This window comes from Colobus angolensis, unplaced genomic scaffold (assembly GCF_000951035.1).
Source record: "Colobus angolensis palliatus isolate OR3802 unplaced genomic scaffold, Cang.pa_1.0 Scaffold20, whole genome shotgun sequence".
NCBI classification, from domain to species: Eukaryota; Metazoa; Chordata; class Mammalia; order Primates; family Cercopithecidae; genus Colobus; species Colobus angolensis.
The window spans coordinates 11,882,164-11,900,037 of record NW_012115155.1 but is presented as its reverse complement, the minus strand read 5'-3'; the positions used below and the strand labels follow the sequence as shown (position 1 = coordinate 11,900,037).

Below are 17,874 nucleotides of genomic sequence, written 5' to 3'. Positions count from 1 at the left end.
GGAAAATCCCACTCCTAGCCACGCTGACATAAAATATTATGCTAAAGATCTCTACCTCAGTTCCTGTTACCTGTGTTCAGGTTTTAAATAAAATTTTAAAACCTGCTACAAGGCAAGAAAAAAAGAGTCTAAAGAGAAAGTAAGCATCAGAACTAGACTGAAAAAAGACACAGATTTTGGAATTACCAGATGGGAAATTTACACTAATTTTGATTAATATGTTAAGAGTTCTAATGGGAAAAGTAGACAACATGCAAGAAGAGATGGACAATGTAAGCACAGAGATGGAAACTCTAAAAGAATCAGTGAAAAATGCTAAAAATAAAACACTGTAACATAAATGAAGAATGCCTTTGATAATCTCAGCAGCAGACTGGACAAAGCCAAGGAAAGGATCTGAGGTTGAAGATATGTCAGCAAATATTTCCTAAGTGAAAATGCAATGAGAAAATAGAATAAAAGCCTAATAGAATGTATAAGAGGTTTGGGAAAGTTTTAAAAGGAATAACTTATGCAGAATGCCAGAAGAGGAAGGAAGACAGAATAAAGTGGAATAAAAATTTGAAGTAATATGGCCAAAAGCTTTCCAAAACTAATGATAGACTTAAAACCACAGAATCAGAAATCTCAGAAAAACCAAGCAGAATAAAAACCCACAAATTCTACAAGTACACGTATAATGTCCAAATTGAAGCAAACCAAATACACAGAGAAAATCTAGAAAGAAGACAGCAGTTCAAAATAAAACAAAACACCTAACTTATAAAGGAACAAAGGTAAGAATTGCTTTGGACTTCTTACCAGAAACCATGCAAACAACAGGGTTGGATAAATATTTAATGTTGGAAGAAAAAAAAATCAACCTATAAACTGTATGCTTTTCCCCTAAGACTGATAACAAGGCCAAGATGCCCTCTCTCACCACTTCTATTCAACATAATACTGGATGTCCTAGCTAGTGCAATTAAGTTAGTACAATTATACAAGAAAACAAAATAAAAGCTATGCCAATTAGGAAAATAAAATAAAACTATTTTTGTTTACAGATGACATGATTGTCATTGACAACAAAACTCCTAGAACTAATAACTGATTACAAGATTGCAGGATACAAGGTTAATAAGCAAAAGTAAATTGCTTTGCTACACACCATCAACAAACAATGGGATTTTGAAATTTTAAAAAATAGCATTTACAATAGTACCCCAAAATATAATATTTAAGTTTAAATCTAACAAAATATGTACAGTATTTATATGTGAATAACTACAACACTCTGATGAAAGAAATTCAAGATCTAAACAGAGAGATACTCCATACTCATGAATTGGAACACTCAATGTTGTTAAGACATCAATCCTTTCCAACTTGATCTAGATGTAATACAATTCCAATAAAAATATCAGCAAGCCAATTTAGATCTCAACAAACTGATTCTATAGGCAAAAAATCTGGAATAGCCAACACAACACTAAAGAAGGAAAATGAAGCTGGAAGACTCACACTATTTGACTTCAAGGCTTCCTATAAAACTATGGCGATGAAGACAGTGCCACACTGGCAAAAGAATAGACACATAGATGTTCTGAAATAGTCTCACACAGATAGAGTCAATTGACCTTTGAAAAAGCAACAACGACAATTCAATGGAGAATTGACAAGCTTTCAGCACAGACAGTGCTAGAAATATTGGAGGACACACCCATGTGCAAAAAAGAAAAGAAAAGAAAAGAATCTAGCCACAGACCTTACATTTTACACAAAAATGAACTCAATGTTAATCACAGACCTAAATGTAAAATGCAAAACTATAAAACTCCAAGGGATCATACAAGAAAATAAAATAACCTTGGATATGGTGATAAGCTTTTAGACAAAATACCAAAAGCCAGTCAATGAAAGATAAATATGATAAGTTGGATTTTATAAAAATAGTAGAGTTTTTTATTTAGGGGAGGCTTTGGGAGAGACAGATACTGTCTCTGGTAGAATATCAAGAAGTTAGTAATGATGGTCAATTTTAGAGAAAGAAACAGGGAAACTTGATTCAGTGGTAGAAGGGCATCTTCATTTTCACCGAATTCTCTGTTGCACATTGGAAATAATTTCCATATGCATATATTAAATTAATATTTCTAAATTAGGAAACAAAACAAAACATAGATTCTAGTACAGGGTAGAAACATGTGTTGGCATCACAGGCATGCAAAGAAAAGCTCTTAGTATTTGTATCCGCCATAAACTTAACATAAATCAGCAGGGTACTGTGATTGCTAAAAATTGGTGAAATTGGGATTTCCTTAATAGGACTATTACTTTTAAAAACCACACTTTCACTGTATATTAGATAAGGGGAGGATGGTTCTTGGCTCCTCTTTCTTAGGAGAGCTATGTTCAGTTTCAGGATTTTATATAATGAGAAAAAGAACATAAACATGTATTTAGCCTAGGAACTAGTGAATAAATTCAAATGCATTCTCCAACAGTTCTAGAGGTGGGTAGTGATCATTTTGATTTAGAAAATGTGAAAATTGTCACTGGCAAATTGAATGACCTGCTGAAAGTCACAATAGTAGCGGAGAATCTCAGCCCACATCTTCCTGCTATCAGGGCCTGAGGGTTTCTATCCACTCTGCCATGTTGTCTCCAGAGGGATATCGACAAGTGAGAGTTTTCAAGGTGAATGTGCCAGAAATAGAGAGGACCTGGAAATCAGAGGAGGTAGTTGTGTGACAAAGGCACTCTTTTGAGTATTTCAAAGGCCATTCTGTGCTAGTTAAGCTACATGTGATCTGCATGTGTCAAAGGGACAGAAATGGGACAAAGACGTAGAAGCTGTAGGAAAGAAATGTAAACTCAGTACCTGACAAACACACGCACATCTTTTAGGACTTCTCAAGCATTGCGTCTCATGTGAAGCTTATCCTTATTCTCCTCTTGCAAGTAGGACTCGCTACTCCTTTTTGTCCTCCTCTTTTATTATATGAAAGAGCTTGTGTCAGATTGACATTGTTGCTTTTTAAAGTATTTGACAAAATTCACCATTGAAGTTGTCTGAGCCTGGAGTTTTCTTTGGGGAAAGGCTGTTTATTACAAAGTCTTTGGGTAGTGTTCCCTTTTCTCCCTGATATCCTATAACTTAAATGCTACATTGCAAAATTAACAATACTGAAATCTGATAAGGGATAAGATAGAGAAGAAAAAGATTATATACACACACATTCATAAAAATTGAGGTAGAAATACTCATAAAAAATAGTCTTCATTTCTGCAACTGGTCACATAGTCATAGTTAGTATTTATAGCTATCTTTTTCCACTGATCATTACATATTCCATTTTCCCTCTACAAGTGCCTCAGCTGGCTGTGGTTCTTAAGCTGGTGGGGTGACTCAGATTTTTATTCTAGAAGGATCTAGGCTATTAGTAGTCCTGCCTGAATTGGGTTGTTGTAGTTTTTCATTAGTGTTAAACACAGGGCATGGTAGTACTAACAGACAACCTAAGGTATCTGCTGTGTTCTAGACATATTATTCCTTATCTCCATTGTGGAGAATCAGTCCAACATCCACTGTGTAACCAGTGCCAATCACCCAGCCAGTAGAGTAGCTCTGTATATTGCCTGTTGATTCAACACATGAGGAATCCAAAGTGGCCAGATAGCAGTCTTGACTTCATTGTTATGTTTCCATGTCTTACTCTCTGTGTTCATGTGTTCATGTGTTCATGTCTTAGTCTAGAGTAGTAGCTACTTCTTTCTCACTAGGTCCAATCAGCAGAATGTCATCCATGTAATAGACTAGTTTGATAACTTGTGGAACAGAGAGGTGATCAACATTCCCACAAACTAGATACTGACATAGGGCTGGAGGGTGGATATACCACTGAGGTAGGATAGTGAATGTATGTTACTGGACTTGCCTGTTGAAAGCAAACTGCTTCTGGTGGTTTTTATTAAGAGGGGTAGAAAAAAGTATTGACAAGATCAATAACTGCATGCCAGGTGCCAGAGGATGTGTTAATTTGCACAAGCAATGAAACCACGTCTGGTAAAGTGGTTTCAATTGGGGTTATTACTTGGTTAAGTTTACAGTAATGTACTTTAATTTTCCAAGATCCATTTTTCTTCTACACAGGCCAGATGAGTGAGTTGAATGTGCCATCTCTGCATCCTTCAAGTCCTCGATGGTGGCACTAATCTTTGAAATCCTATCAGGAATGCAGTATTGCTATTGCATTACTATTTTTCTAGGTAGAGGCAATTCTAATGGCTTCTACTTGGTCTTACTTACCATAATAGACCTCACTGCATAGGTCATGGAGTTGAAATGGGGACTGCTAGTTGCTGAACATGTCTATTCTAATCACACGTTCTGGAATTCAAGAAATAACCACAGGATGGGCTCAAAGGCCCACAAGGCCCACTGTGAGATGAACCTGAGCTAAAACTTCATTAATCACCTGACCTCCGCAAGTCCCTACTCTAACTGGTGGACCACAGTGATGTTTTTGCTCTCTTGAAATCAGCATCAGTTGAGAGCCAGTGTCCACTATTCTTCCCTAAAATATGGTTCTTTCTTTTTCCCCGGTGATGATGACCTTGGTAAAAGGCTATAATCTATTTGCAAAAGACGGGGGAAATATTAGCAGTATAAATTTCTGGAAGTGTAGCAGAGTCCTTCCTCAAGAGACCCAGCCTCTTGTTCATTAAAGTGGTCCTGGGTCTGTAAACTGGCACAATTCTGGGAATTGATTAAGGGGTCATGACTCTGTGTTTTTGTGATTCAAGTTAGATTTTAGTTCACTTGACCTAGAACTCTCTTGCTTGTACAAATCACATAAGAATGTAATAGTCTGCTCATCTTTTCACTTCTAAGAACACCATGATCATTTAGCAAATGCCACAGGACTCTGAGAGTCCGACTATTCTGATGATTGCTGTGATTTTGCTGTCCATTATGGCAACCACACCCACCTTGCCTTTGGTTATTAAGTGCCACCACTTGACCCCTGCTACCCTGGGATCCAATTAATTTCATCGCATCTGGGTTTCCCAATTCTATGGCACTAGTTCCCACTGTAATTTCTACCCTACAGGCAAGAACAACCACAGAGCTCTTTGAAGATGCTAGAGTTCCCCTTATAAATTTATTTCACAATCCGGGTGAAAAGTATGTCCTCTGGACCCTCTCAGCATGGGTGAGCAGGTCTTAAATAATAAATCCACCCTAACATTTCAATCTCTTAAGCCTTTAAATTCTTTCCTCTGCAGTACACCAGGACAAGTCTGCCTTTTTTACTTTATTTACTGCAAACCAGCTTTTGGTCCATGTTTTGGTCAACCAACCAAACAAATGGTTAGAGCTGCAAAATGAAGTTCAGAATCTCTGCTTAGTGGAACATACTTATAAATTTGGCCTGATCCAAGTTAATTTCTACCATTTTCCCACATCTCTGCATTCATTTCTATATATATATTCCCTGTTACTGTTGGCATAAATTGGAAAAATCAAGTAGTTCTTTTGAAGTGTAGTACACCTTCTCACGGGCGCACTCTGCGCCTCTCTTTTAGGACTTGAGTCTAGTCCTAAAATCTAGTCTTTTAGGACTAGATTAAAGTCTGGAACCAAAGATGAATGCAAGAAGAGGGGTCCTGGGAGACTCAGAATTATCTTGTAAGGCACCTATCTCAGGGGCGCTATAACAGGTTTCTCAGGCAATGTAGGGTTTGTCTCCTCAGACAGGGGTTGAGTGACTGCTTCTACTGGCCAAAAAAGACTTGTCAGAATTTAAGGACATGTTAAGAATCCAAAATGACTGTACTAATGTATAATGCCATCATCAGCAGTATGTCTTATTTCAGCTTTCAGAGTCTCATTTATTTGCAGTTAATACCATCATTTTAATAGCACCTACCTTGAGAAGTTGATAAATTTGCATTATAATTCAGCCACTCGCCAGATGAGATACTAGGTGTGGTTTTCAGCAATCTCAGCTCTGCGGCTTCAGGAAATAGGGTCTCTTTCAGGGAAGACATAGAAACCTCCAGGTCATTTATACAGTGTTAGATCTGGAAATTAGAATCTCTGAGCTCATCCTTGTCTTTTCCCACTTTGTTCAGTGCAATTAGAAGCTATCAGTCAATCTCATTATACTTGTCAGTTTGACAAAAAAAATGTCCTAAGGTATCAAATATAGTCACCTGGAATTTTGCCTCTTACAGGTATTCAATTAGGAGTGTCTAGTGGTGATATTTTGTGTATTTCTATTGCCACATCACACTATGTACTGTTAGTGTTCTCCTTACTACTGAAAACAGAATCATGAGTGCCTTTATATCTAATCAAATCAGAGGACTAACTCCAGAAACTCCAGAATCAACTCAGAAAACTCATCTTTGAGATTCTTTTTCTCCTCCAGTTTTTAAATAGATTTAGTTGTTATTGTTGTTGTTGTTATTGAGTAGTGAGTTCCTCATATATTTTGGATATTAGCCCTTAGCCAAAGTATGCTTTGAAAATATTTTTTCCCTCAATCCATGGGTTGTTTCTTCACTCTACTGATTGTTTGCTTTACTATGCAGAAGCTTTTTGGCTTCATGTAATCCCATTTGTTTATTTTTCCTTTTATTGCTTGTACTTTTAGGGTTATATCGAAGAAATCTCTGTCCAGACCAATGTCATGGAGTTTTTCCCAGGTTTACTTTACTTTAGCTTTAGGTCTCATGTTTAAGTCTTTAATTAATTTTGAATTAATTCTTGTATAAGGGCTGAGATAAGGATCTATTTTCCTTCTTCTGTATATGGATCTTCAGTTTCAGCCAGTAACAGGCTGTTTTGATTACTGTAGTTTTGTAATATATTCTGAAATTCAGTAGTGTGATGCATATAACTTTACTCTTTTTGGTTAAGATTATTTGGCTATTTACAGTCTTCACAGTTACATATATATTTCAGGATTATTTTTTCTGTTTCTGTGAAAAATGACGTGGGAATTTTGTTACAGATTACGCTGAATCTATAGATTGCTTTGGATAGTATGGATATTTTAACAATATTAATTCTTCCAATCCATGAACATGATATATATTTCCATTTACTTGTGTCATCTTTAATTTCTTTCATCAATGTTTCATAGCTTTCAGTATGCAGATATTTCAATTTCTTGATCAAATTTACTTCTAAGTATTTTTTGATTTTATTGTAAATGGGATTTTTTTCTTAATTTCTTTTTGAGATAGTTTGTTGTTAGTGTATAGAAACACTACAGATTTTTGTGCATTGATTTTGTATCCTGCAACTTTACTAAATTTATGAGTTCTAACAGTTTTTGCTGGCATTTTCAGGATGTCTACACTCTTATGTTCATTTCAGCATTATTTACAATAGCCGAGATACGGAAACAACCTAACTGGATTAAATTGGATGAATGGATTAAAAAATCAGTGGATGAACAAATTTTGAAAAATATGGTAGAGATACACAATGGAACATATCATCCAGTTTTAAAAAGCCAGAAATTCTGTCATTTGCAACAACATCTTGTATCCTGCAAATGAGGATCCTGCAAATGAGGATGCAAAATGAGGTCATTATGTTAAGCATAATAAGCCAGGCACAGAGAGACAAACACCATGTGATTTCATTTGCATGTCGAATCTAAAATATATGGACTCAGAAGTAGAGAGGAGAATGGTGATTGGCAGAGGCTGAGTGTGTTGGGGGGAAAACGTGGGGAAGGATGGACGGGGAAAGGAAAGACGTTGGTTAACAGACACAAAGTTACAGTCAGCTAGGAGGAATAGTTCTAGTGTTTGATTGCATAGTAGGGTGACTATAGTTAATAATAATATATTGTGCATTTCAGAATAGTGAAAAGAGAGGATTTTAAATGTTCTCACCACAAGAAATGATAAATATTTGAGGTGATGGACACACTAATTGCTTTGATTTGATCATTCTACCATATACATGTTGTCAAAATATCACTTTATATATATAAACCATCATTTGTCAACTGAAAATAAAATAAAACAACAAAAAAACTGTGTTCCTTTGGTTCCTTTAAAGACTTAGGTAAGAGTTGATGCTCCAGTCTTTAGTCTGAATTCCACAGGGCAGCAGGCTGGAATTTAGGCAGAGTTTCTACATTCCAGTCTTCAGGAGAGTTCCCTCTCCTTCACTAAACCTCAGTCTTTGTGCTGAAAGCCTTCAACTAATTGGGTGAGACTTACCCACATAATGGAGGATAATTTGCTTTACTCAAATTTACTCAAAGTCTAGTGATTAAAATATTAATCGTATATAAAATATCTTCACAGCAATATCTAGACTGGTGTTTGACCAAACAATTGAGCACCATAACCTAGGCAAGTTAACACATAAAATCAATCACAGACAGGAAGACAGGAAACTAAATCTTTTTTGTCTTTCTACTTCCAGAGCCTTGAAAGTGTCTAGAAAATAGTAGGTATGAAATAAATGTGTATTTATTAATTAGTAAATAGTCTATTGCCTTTCGATTTAATAATAACTTTTCAAGGCAATGAGTTTCCTGTTTCTGTTTCCAGAGATGGGGACAAATATTGAGTGATTGTGAGAGGAGAAGTTAAGCATACCTGCTTAGAGAAAGTTTATGATTACTGGACATTCTAGAGTGTGAAGAATTTTATTCTTTGTGGAATATGCTAGGATATTTTTTACTTCGTTCCATATGTGCCAAAAGCTTAAAAATCTTCATTAGAAAGGAGTATGAAGCAGGATGAGCTATGAAGCAGATTTAGAAACCAAAATTAATGACAAGTTGCTCACAAGCCCCTCACCTGTCTCACGTCTCTTTTAAGCGATCACGTGTTCTCCGTGGGAGCATATGCACAGGGTGTATGTCTTTTCCTCTCTGTGTACTTTCTTTGGTGTCTTTTTCGCTCCCTGTACTGTATTTGAAAACCTGTCTGGAAGGGATATTGGAATAGCAATGAGGAAGGAGCTGCCAGGTTTGGTGATTCATTTCTATATAGCCTGAGGCCATTTTTATTCCCAGGAGCCCACACAGAAATCATGATCTATGGCTGTTTCCTCCTCTCTGTGCATCCCTGCCTCCAGGAAAGAGAGTCAGGGAGGACTCAGTGAAATCTTAGGGAAATGTAAGAGTATAAGGAATGCGGAGGGTCTCCTCCCCACCTGCAAATATCTCCACTCCCCTCAAAGAGAACTATCTTGAGAAAACAGTCAGGTATTATAGGGTTTGTGAAAACTCATAATCCTGAAACCTTTTATAGCCAATGTTCCCCAATAAATACTGAAAGACGTTGGCAAGGAAGCTTGTGGCTATACAGCTGGAAGATGGAGAGAACTGTAAACACACAGACTAAAGAGAAAACTTCCTTGGCTGGCCTGAGGGGAGGGAAGAATTATCTCATCTGCTTGTTCTGGGAACAACGCATTGGCTACCATCTGGAAGTTGAACTGGTGAGATCTGACAACGCATTACCAGGAACAAGAAGACACGATGGTAGACAGAACTCTTACCCTCTGGAATCATGCTTTCCAAACAGAAGAGGCACCTACTTTTAAGTGAAAAGTGCCCCTCCCACCTAAGTTCTTGATCATTAGATGAACTATAAGGAATATCCATGCATTGGCAGCTTATGTCCCTGCATTTTAATTTGAGTTCTAACAAGGAATCACTGTGAACCATGGCCAGGTGGGAAGAACATGGGAAATGGGTTCTGACTCTCAGATCCTAGAGAAGTTGGAGATCTTCTACCCCTCAGCTTTCTCAGTTCCAAAGTGAGCAGGTGAGACTGGATGAGTTGTAGAGCCCCACGGAGTTGAGCTCATCTATGTCTGTGACTTGCCATCTGGAAGAGTCAGGTAAGGACTAAGAAGGAGCCGGACCTCAGGATGCTGAGCATTGTGTGTCTGTCCCACAGGATCCCCTCCCCTCCCCTCTCTAATCTTCTCCCCTAGAAGGGCAGACCCTAGAGTATCCCCAATAAATCCTGCTGGTGTCCATGCCTGTGTATTATTGATAGGTGTCACCTGTGACTTGCCTTTAACCAGGAGAACATGGCAAACCGGAGCTGGAGGCTCCCCCTTGCTGGCTTTGGAGAAGCAAGCAGCCACATAGTGAGAGGGCCCAGGGAGGCCACATGGCAGGGAACTCTAGGAGCTGAGAGTGGACACTGACTGACATCCAGCAAGAAAACAGGACCTCGGTCCTACAAGTGCAGGAATGTAACTCAGCCAACAACCTCAAGGTAGTGAATATTTCCCCAGTCAAGACTTTGATGAGAGGCCAAGCCCTGGATTGCAGCATGATGAGACCCTAAAGGAGAGGACCCAGCTAATCTGTACCTGGGCTTGTGAGTTACAGAAACTGTGACATGACAAATGTTTTGTGACTTAACAAACTTCTCCCTAAGTTGCTAACATTGTGTTTATTTATTATGCAGCAAAAAGTTCTAATACATCTGCCTTTCTCTGTGCCTCATTTGGAATGGGTTCCCTTCCCTCTGACTTCCAGAGGAACCCAACTTCCGTTGGGTTCAGTCAGTGGAAGCACTAGGAGATCAGAGGGTGAGAAGTGAAGGAAGTTTGGGAATTCCAGCTCCCTTCCGTCTGTACAAGCAGCCCTCTCCATATGGCCACCTTCTTTGGAGTTAGGAAACTGTTTTCTTCCTTTGCTCTGCCAGGCTCTCCTGGCTGTTGCTACTTCCCCAAGAATACCTGACCATTCCTTATGCTTTATCTGTACCTTCACCACACTTTTTGCAAAGAGTCCCTTTATTAACCTTTCCACAAATAACCCAGATAGATGAGTCACCTGCTTCCTGATGGGTCCTGACCAACACAACAAGGCTTCAAGGAGACATATCACATGAGCTCCTTTCCTGCCCCCAACAGATGGAAAGAGGAAAATGAAATTAAACATCCACTACAGGCAGACTTTGTGCACATAGATTGGTGGATAATTATTAAACTACTTTTTGCACAACCTTGAAAAAATTGACTTGGGATTTGAAACATAGATGCTGATGCCTTCTATTAATAGAGGCCAACTTTGGCCATTCCTGTAAGAAAATTAATGATATACAAATTTCTAAATTAAGACCACATTTTTATGTGTATAGTAAAAACTGAGCACAGAAGAGGAAAATGGCTTTACAGACTCTGTTGATTTGGGATGAAATAAGCTTATTGCATGCTTGCTGCTGTGGTGGAGTGTCTCACATTGTATGATCTTTGTCACAGATGTCACTTATTGGGCATCGAACATGGACACATTGTGTGGTGCTCCAGTGCCTGCCCTGTACTCACCTAGCCTTGCAGAAAGGAGGTGGTTGAGCTCCTTTGTCCAAATTCACCAACAGACTGGTTGGCAGACCTCTGTTTAAACCTGGCTGTCTGACTCCCACTTTGTGTTCAGTACCAATGGACCAATTCACATTATTACACAGTTCGCCCAAAGAAAGGGAGGGTTTAGATTAGGCCTTGGATTGTGAAATGGGAGACTATTGTTTATTCATAAAGGCAGTGATTTCCATCTCAGTGAAAGCTACTTGAAACAGATAATGTGCCTTTTATATAGACACATAAATAGGTCCCTGTTCAGGAATACACCATCATTCTTTCCTGTTGTCTGTGATAAGCTGAGATGTATTTTCAGGCCTGACATGTGCCATAAGAAGCATGCATTAGCACATTTTGTGTCTTTTTATCATGGTGCCTATTGACTCAAGGAGAAAATGTTGCCTATTAAGTTTTACATGAACTAGAAACCCAATCACTCATTAAGAAATGATTAACTTAATCCTAGCACTTTTGGAGGCTGAGGTGGGCAGATCACGAGGTCAGGAGTTTGAGACCAGCCTGACCAACATGGTGAAACCCTGTCTGTACTAAAAATACAAAAAGTAGCCTGGCATGGTGATGTGGACCTGTAATCCTAGCTGATTGGGAGGCTGAGGCAGGAGGATAGCTTGAACCCGGGAGGTGGAGGTTGCAGTGAACCGAGATTGCGCCATTGCACTCCAGTTTGGGCAACACAGTGAGACTCCATCTCAGAAAAAAAAAAAAAGATTACATTTGACATTGCCGCCAATGGCAGAGGGTACACTGCTGTTGCTGTTCTTGCTACTGTTTTTATTTTTCCTAATTGTTCATTTAAAAACAACTTATGAAGCAAAGCCTTTGGCTTCTGTTATGTGGAGGCTGAGACAGATGCAGCCCATGGCAACATCTCACCAAAACACACAAATTTTAGGACATGGGCTTATCTGTGGTAGTCAACAGTTTATCCTGGAGTCATTCTCAAACCACGAGAGGATGTGAAAGGAGTAGATACGTTGTCTTTCCTCCATTATGCTCCTCCCCTGCCTCAAGTGTCCCCAAGGGATTAGACTCAATGACATGGGTGTCATTTTTGGGATGAGCTATCATTCTTACATGAGCATCTGTCCCAACACGTAACAAATAGCTTGTGTGGCTCAGTTTTCTGGGATGTGGGTAGCTAACACAAGGCTTCCAGAGGACCTGGGCCAGGATATTTAGGGACCAGATGTTTTCCCAGAACTCTGGGGGCAAGGACCACAAGTATGGGCTTCCCTGCAGTACAGCTGGAGGTAGGAGGTAGGCTAGTCTAGGTTAACTTACCACAGATCAATCCATCAAATGGAAAATTCATCATGTTTCCTGACTCTACCAATGTCCTACAAAGCTTTTTTCACTCAGCCATTTATGACGATAACAGGAACTCACGTTAGAAGTGTTGGTAAAGACCAGTAGGCTATGGATGTTAGGGCACAGAGTGTGTGGGCATAGGCATTTCTCCCTTAAATCCAATTTTCACATCTCTGTCCTAACCTCTGGCCGTGCTTCCCCTCTCTGTTTCTCAGTTCTCTCTCAGTTTTCCCTCTTTCTGTCCTTTATCTGCCTAATTCCCTGTCTGACCCTAGGAATCTCCTTTTCCTGTGTGACCCATTCATTCCCAAGGAGGGTAATGTAGGCATCCTGATCCCTTGTAGGTCTCCTTCTTATAAATCTACTTTAGAAAAATATGTAATTCAGCCTCTGTGCTAATGTCCATCCCTGGGTCTGAGCCTCCTTGTTACCTTGTAAATCACACTTGGAAAAGGATTATTTGATTTATGATCTTGCTAAAATCATGAATGACAAGCAGATGTACCAAATGGAGTAGTCATATTATCAGAAAAAATTATCTATATCGATTGTGAAGAAATACTGTATAATTATTTTTCTTGTTAAAAATCGATTAAATAGAGTACTTTGGGCTCCAAGGAAGAGAAACGTGATTCATATTGGATTGAGCAATAAGGGATTTCATTGGTTCACAGCACAGGAAGTGGCATGGTCAGTTGGAATTCATGTATAGTTTCATCAAGGGACCTCTCTTGGCTCTTCTCAGTCTGGATTCTTCCTCTTTGTTTTCAGATGGCTGCAGCAACAGCCAGGGTCCCCAGCTTTCCAATATATTCAGAGTTCCATCTTAATAGTAAGAGGCTTTCCATCCTGCAGGTGGACACAACCTAAATTACCTGTTCCCTGGGGCTGTCCATCTTCCTGTCTCAGTGCATTCAAGGATGGGATTTTAGATACAAAGACACTTTTCGATGGGCTCTGTTGTTTCAGTCAGACCCATGCCTCTCCACACCCTCTCCCTGTGCTCTGCTCCTTACACACCCCGTGCCCACCGGCACCCTTTACTCAAGTTCTACTGTGTCCTAAATTCCCAAGGGCTTCTACTCATCACTGTAAGCAACACAAAACAAACACAGCAAACAATCCTAGCACCAAGCTGGTTTGGATGCTTTAAAGTATAGGTACCTCACCCAGTAATTTGCTGCCACACTTATTCTTATTCTAGTGGCTTTTACTATTTATATTCTGTACTATGCATTGACCACGTATTACATTAAATTGTAACACTTTTGTATCCTAAAGTGTGTGTATGTGCGTGCGTGTGTGTGTGTGTATTCTCTAGGGTTTTCTATGTACAAGATCATGTAATCTGTAAGTAGAGATAGATTTGCTTCTTCCATTCTATCTTGATGCATTTTATTCCTATGATTTTCTTTCCCAATTGCCCTGGTTAGCCCTCCAGTATAGTGTGAGGTGGACGTGGCGAGAGGGAACATCTGCGACTTGTTCCCATTTTTAGATTTAGGTTTTTCATAGAGTCTCTTTTTCAAGATGAGGAAGTTACTTTCAGTTCTTATTATTGCATCTTTTTAATCTCAACAAGATTGTGTTAAATCATTTTTATGTATCTATTGGGATGAATATATGGATTATATCCTTATTCTATTCTTATTATTTCTTAAATTGACTTTTCAGATGTTATACCAAACTCACATTTCTGAATAAACTGTACTTCATTATCATCTTTTTATATATTTCTGGATTCATTTTGCTACTATTTTGTTGAGGTTCTTTGCATTTATATTCATGAGACATTGGTCTGTAGATTCCACTTCTTGTGATGTCTTTGTTTTGTTTTCATATTAGGGTAATACTGGTCTCATATAATGAGATGGAACGAGTCCTCTTATTTTGGAAAGAGTTTGTGAAAGATGGGGATTAATTCATCTTTGAGTGTTTGGTGAAATTCACCAGTGAAGCCATCTAGACATGATCTTTTCTTTGTGGGGTATTTTAAATTACTCATTCTGTATCTGTTGTAAGTTTATTTCATTTTCTCTTTTTTCTTGAGTCAGTTTTGTAAGGTTCTTGAGTCAGTTTTGTAAGTTAACTCTTTCTAAGAATTTATTCATTTTATAGGCTACCTTTTTTTTTTTTTTTTTGCCAGAGACTTCTTCATACTACTACTTCCTTATAATCTCTGTTTCTCTAAAATTTTATTTATTTAACTAAAATTTTTTAGAGGCAGAGTTTTTGCTGTGTTGCCCAGGCTGGCTTTGATGTCCTGGGCTTAAGTGATCTTTGTACCTCAGCCTCCTGTGTAGCTGGGTCTACAGGTACCTGCCACTTAGCCTAATCTCTGTTTTTGTTTTTTAAAGAAATGTCTGTAAAGTCAGCAAGGATGTCCTCTCTTTTATTCTTAATTTTATTATTTTGAGTCTGTCTTCTTTATTCTTGATCAGTCTTGCTAAAGAATGGTTAACTTTGATCTTTTCAAAGGTACAGTTGTTGATAGTGTTGATTTTCTCTACTATTTTTATGCTGTCTGTTTCATTTAAACCCAATCACATATTTATTATTTCCCTCCTATGCTTGCTTTGGGTTTAGTTTGTTCTTCTTTTTATGGTTTCCTAAGGTTGAAAGTTAACCTATTGATTTTACCTCTTTCTTACTTTAAAATTTTTTATTATGTGTATTTAAGGCATACAACATGAGGTTTTGGCATAATATAGTAAAAATGATTGCTATAACAAGCAAATGAACTTATCCATCACAAACACAAGGTTACCTCTTTTTGGTTTATGTGGGTGTGTAGTAAGAGCACCTAACATGTACTTTCTTGGTAAATTTCCGTTATGCAGTACAATATTATTGACTGCAGTTCTCATGTTGTACATCAGATTTGTAGGCTTATTCATCCTGGATAAATACAACTTTATACACTTTGATTTACGTCTTTCCATTTTCTTGTGCTCCCCTAACCACCATTTGACTCTGTTTCTATGTATTTGACTCTTACTTTTTTAATATGCATTTACAGTTATAAAATTCTCTTTTAGCTGCATTTTATAAGTTTTGGTGAATTTTTCTTTCATTGGCCATCTACTTCGAAGTATTGTCCAATTTTACTTCTGATTTATTGTTCAATTTGTTGGTTATTTAAGAGTATGTTATTCCTTGCCACATGTTTGTGAATTTACCAAATATTCTCCTCTTATTGATTTCTGATTAATTCCTTGTGGCAGGAAAACATATTTGTATAATTACAGTTCTTTTAAATTTATGGAGGCTTTTATGTAGACTAGCATATGGTTTATGCTGGAGAATATCTCATATGTTCTTGAAGACAATATATATCTTGCTGCTATTGGGTGGAATGTTCTGTCAATGTTTGCCAGCTCCATTTGTTTTATAATGTTGTTCAGGTCCTCTACAGTGTCGTCTTTCTTTGCTGATCTTATGTTTAGTTATTATAGCTATTATTGAAAGTGGATTACTGGAGTCTCCATCTGTTGTTAAATTGTCCATGCCGTTCTTCAATTCTGTCAGGTTTTTCTCTCCTGTATTTTGGGATTGTACTGTTTGTTAAGTGCACATGTATTTGTAATTGTTAGATCTTCAGTCAGTCAATCTTGACTGATTATTTTTTCTTTTTTTGACAGTTGTTATTTAGTTTTTCTTTCATAATCATAAACTTAACACTGCAATCCAGCTAGGCATGGAAAACACGGAACCCAAAGGGAACTACAGTGAGAACACAAAGATTCTAGGATACTGTGAGCAAATGGGGTGGAGGGGTGCTCTCCTGAGCTACTGAAGGAATGATCTGTGGTGAAGATAAAACACAAGTTAAACTTATTCGAGTTGTCCACAGTCAGCAACGGTGATCTCCTTGCTGGTCTTGCCGTTCCTGGACCCAAAGCACTCCATGGTCTCCACAATCTTCATACCTTCTTTCATTGTGCCGAAGACTACATGCTTGCCATCCAACCACCCACTCTTGGCAGTGCAGATGAAAAAATGGGAACCATTTGTGTTGGGTCCAGCATTTGCCATGGACAAGATGCCAGGACCTGTGTGCTTTAGGATGAGGTTCTTATCATCAAATTTCTCCCCGTAGATGGACTTGCCACCAGTCCCATTATGGCATGTGAAGTCTCCACCCTGACACATAAACCCTGGGATTATTCTGTGAAAGCAGGAACCCTTATAACCAAATCCTTTCTCTCTAGTGCTCAGAGCATGAAAATTTTCTGCTGTCTTTGGAAGCTTGCCTGCAAACAGCTCGAAGGAGACGTGGCCCAAGGGCTCGCTGTCAACGGCAATGTCGAAGAACGTGGTGGGGTTGACCATGGCTGATAGTACAGGGCTACTGGCAGCGGCGGCATCTAAAAAGTCTTTAGTAACATTTTTGTTGAAGTCTATTTTGCCTGTTGTTATTATAGACATTTCAACTTTCTTTGCTTATTGTTGGTGTGTTACATTATGTCTCATGCTTTTACTTTAAATCTGTTTATTTCTGTTAATCTAAAGTGTGTCTCATGTAGAAAATATATACATAGACATTGTTTTCGTTTTTTATGCATTGTGTAAAACTGTTTTTTAATTAGGCTGTTTCATTAATTTGCAGTTGATGTCATTACTGACAAGGTAAAATTTACTTTTGTCATTTTGCTATGTGTTTTTTATGTGTCTTATTTCTTTGTTTTTCCATTGCTGCCTTACTGACTTCTTTTGTCTTAAATACAAATTTTCTAGTGTCGCATTTCAATTCCCTTTTTGTTTCCTTTATTATGAGTTTTGAGTTAGTCTTCATGGTCACCCTGGATATGACAGTTAACATCTTAATTTATAGCAAACTAACCTGAAGTAATACTAACTTAATTCACTCGTATATCGACACTTTGCTCCTGAATGACTCCATTTCTTCTCTACTGCTCAGTGCTATTGTTGTTATACAATTACATCTTTATGCTGTCTAAATTAATCAACACAGCATTCTAACAACTGCTTCACACTGCTGTCTTTTACATCAGACAGGAGAAGAATTACAGAAAAATACATTTACTTCTTTCCTTCTGACTTGCATGACTTTTATTTCTTTCTCTTGTCCAGTTGCTCTGGCTAGAACTTCCAGTACACGTTGAATGGCAGTAGCGAGAGTTAACATCTTTGTCTTGTTCCTGGCCTTAGAAGAAAAGCCGCTGGGTTTTCAC

The 17,874-nt window shown here is 38.2% G+C and overlaps 1 pseudogene; it reads right to left on the bottom strand.

Moving 5' to 3' along the window:
- Nucleotides 1–16,513: 16,513 nt before the first annotated feature.
- LOC105511532 lies at nucleotides 16,514–17,011 on the bottom strand (annotated as a pseudogene).
- Between the last annotated feature and the right edge of the window lie 863 nt (nucleotides 17,012–17,874).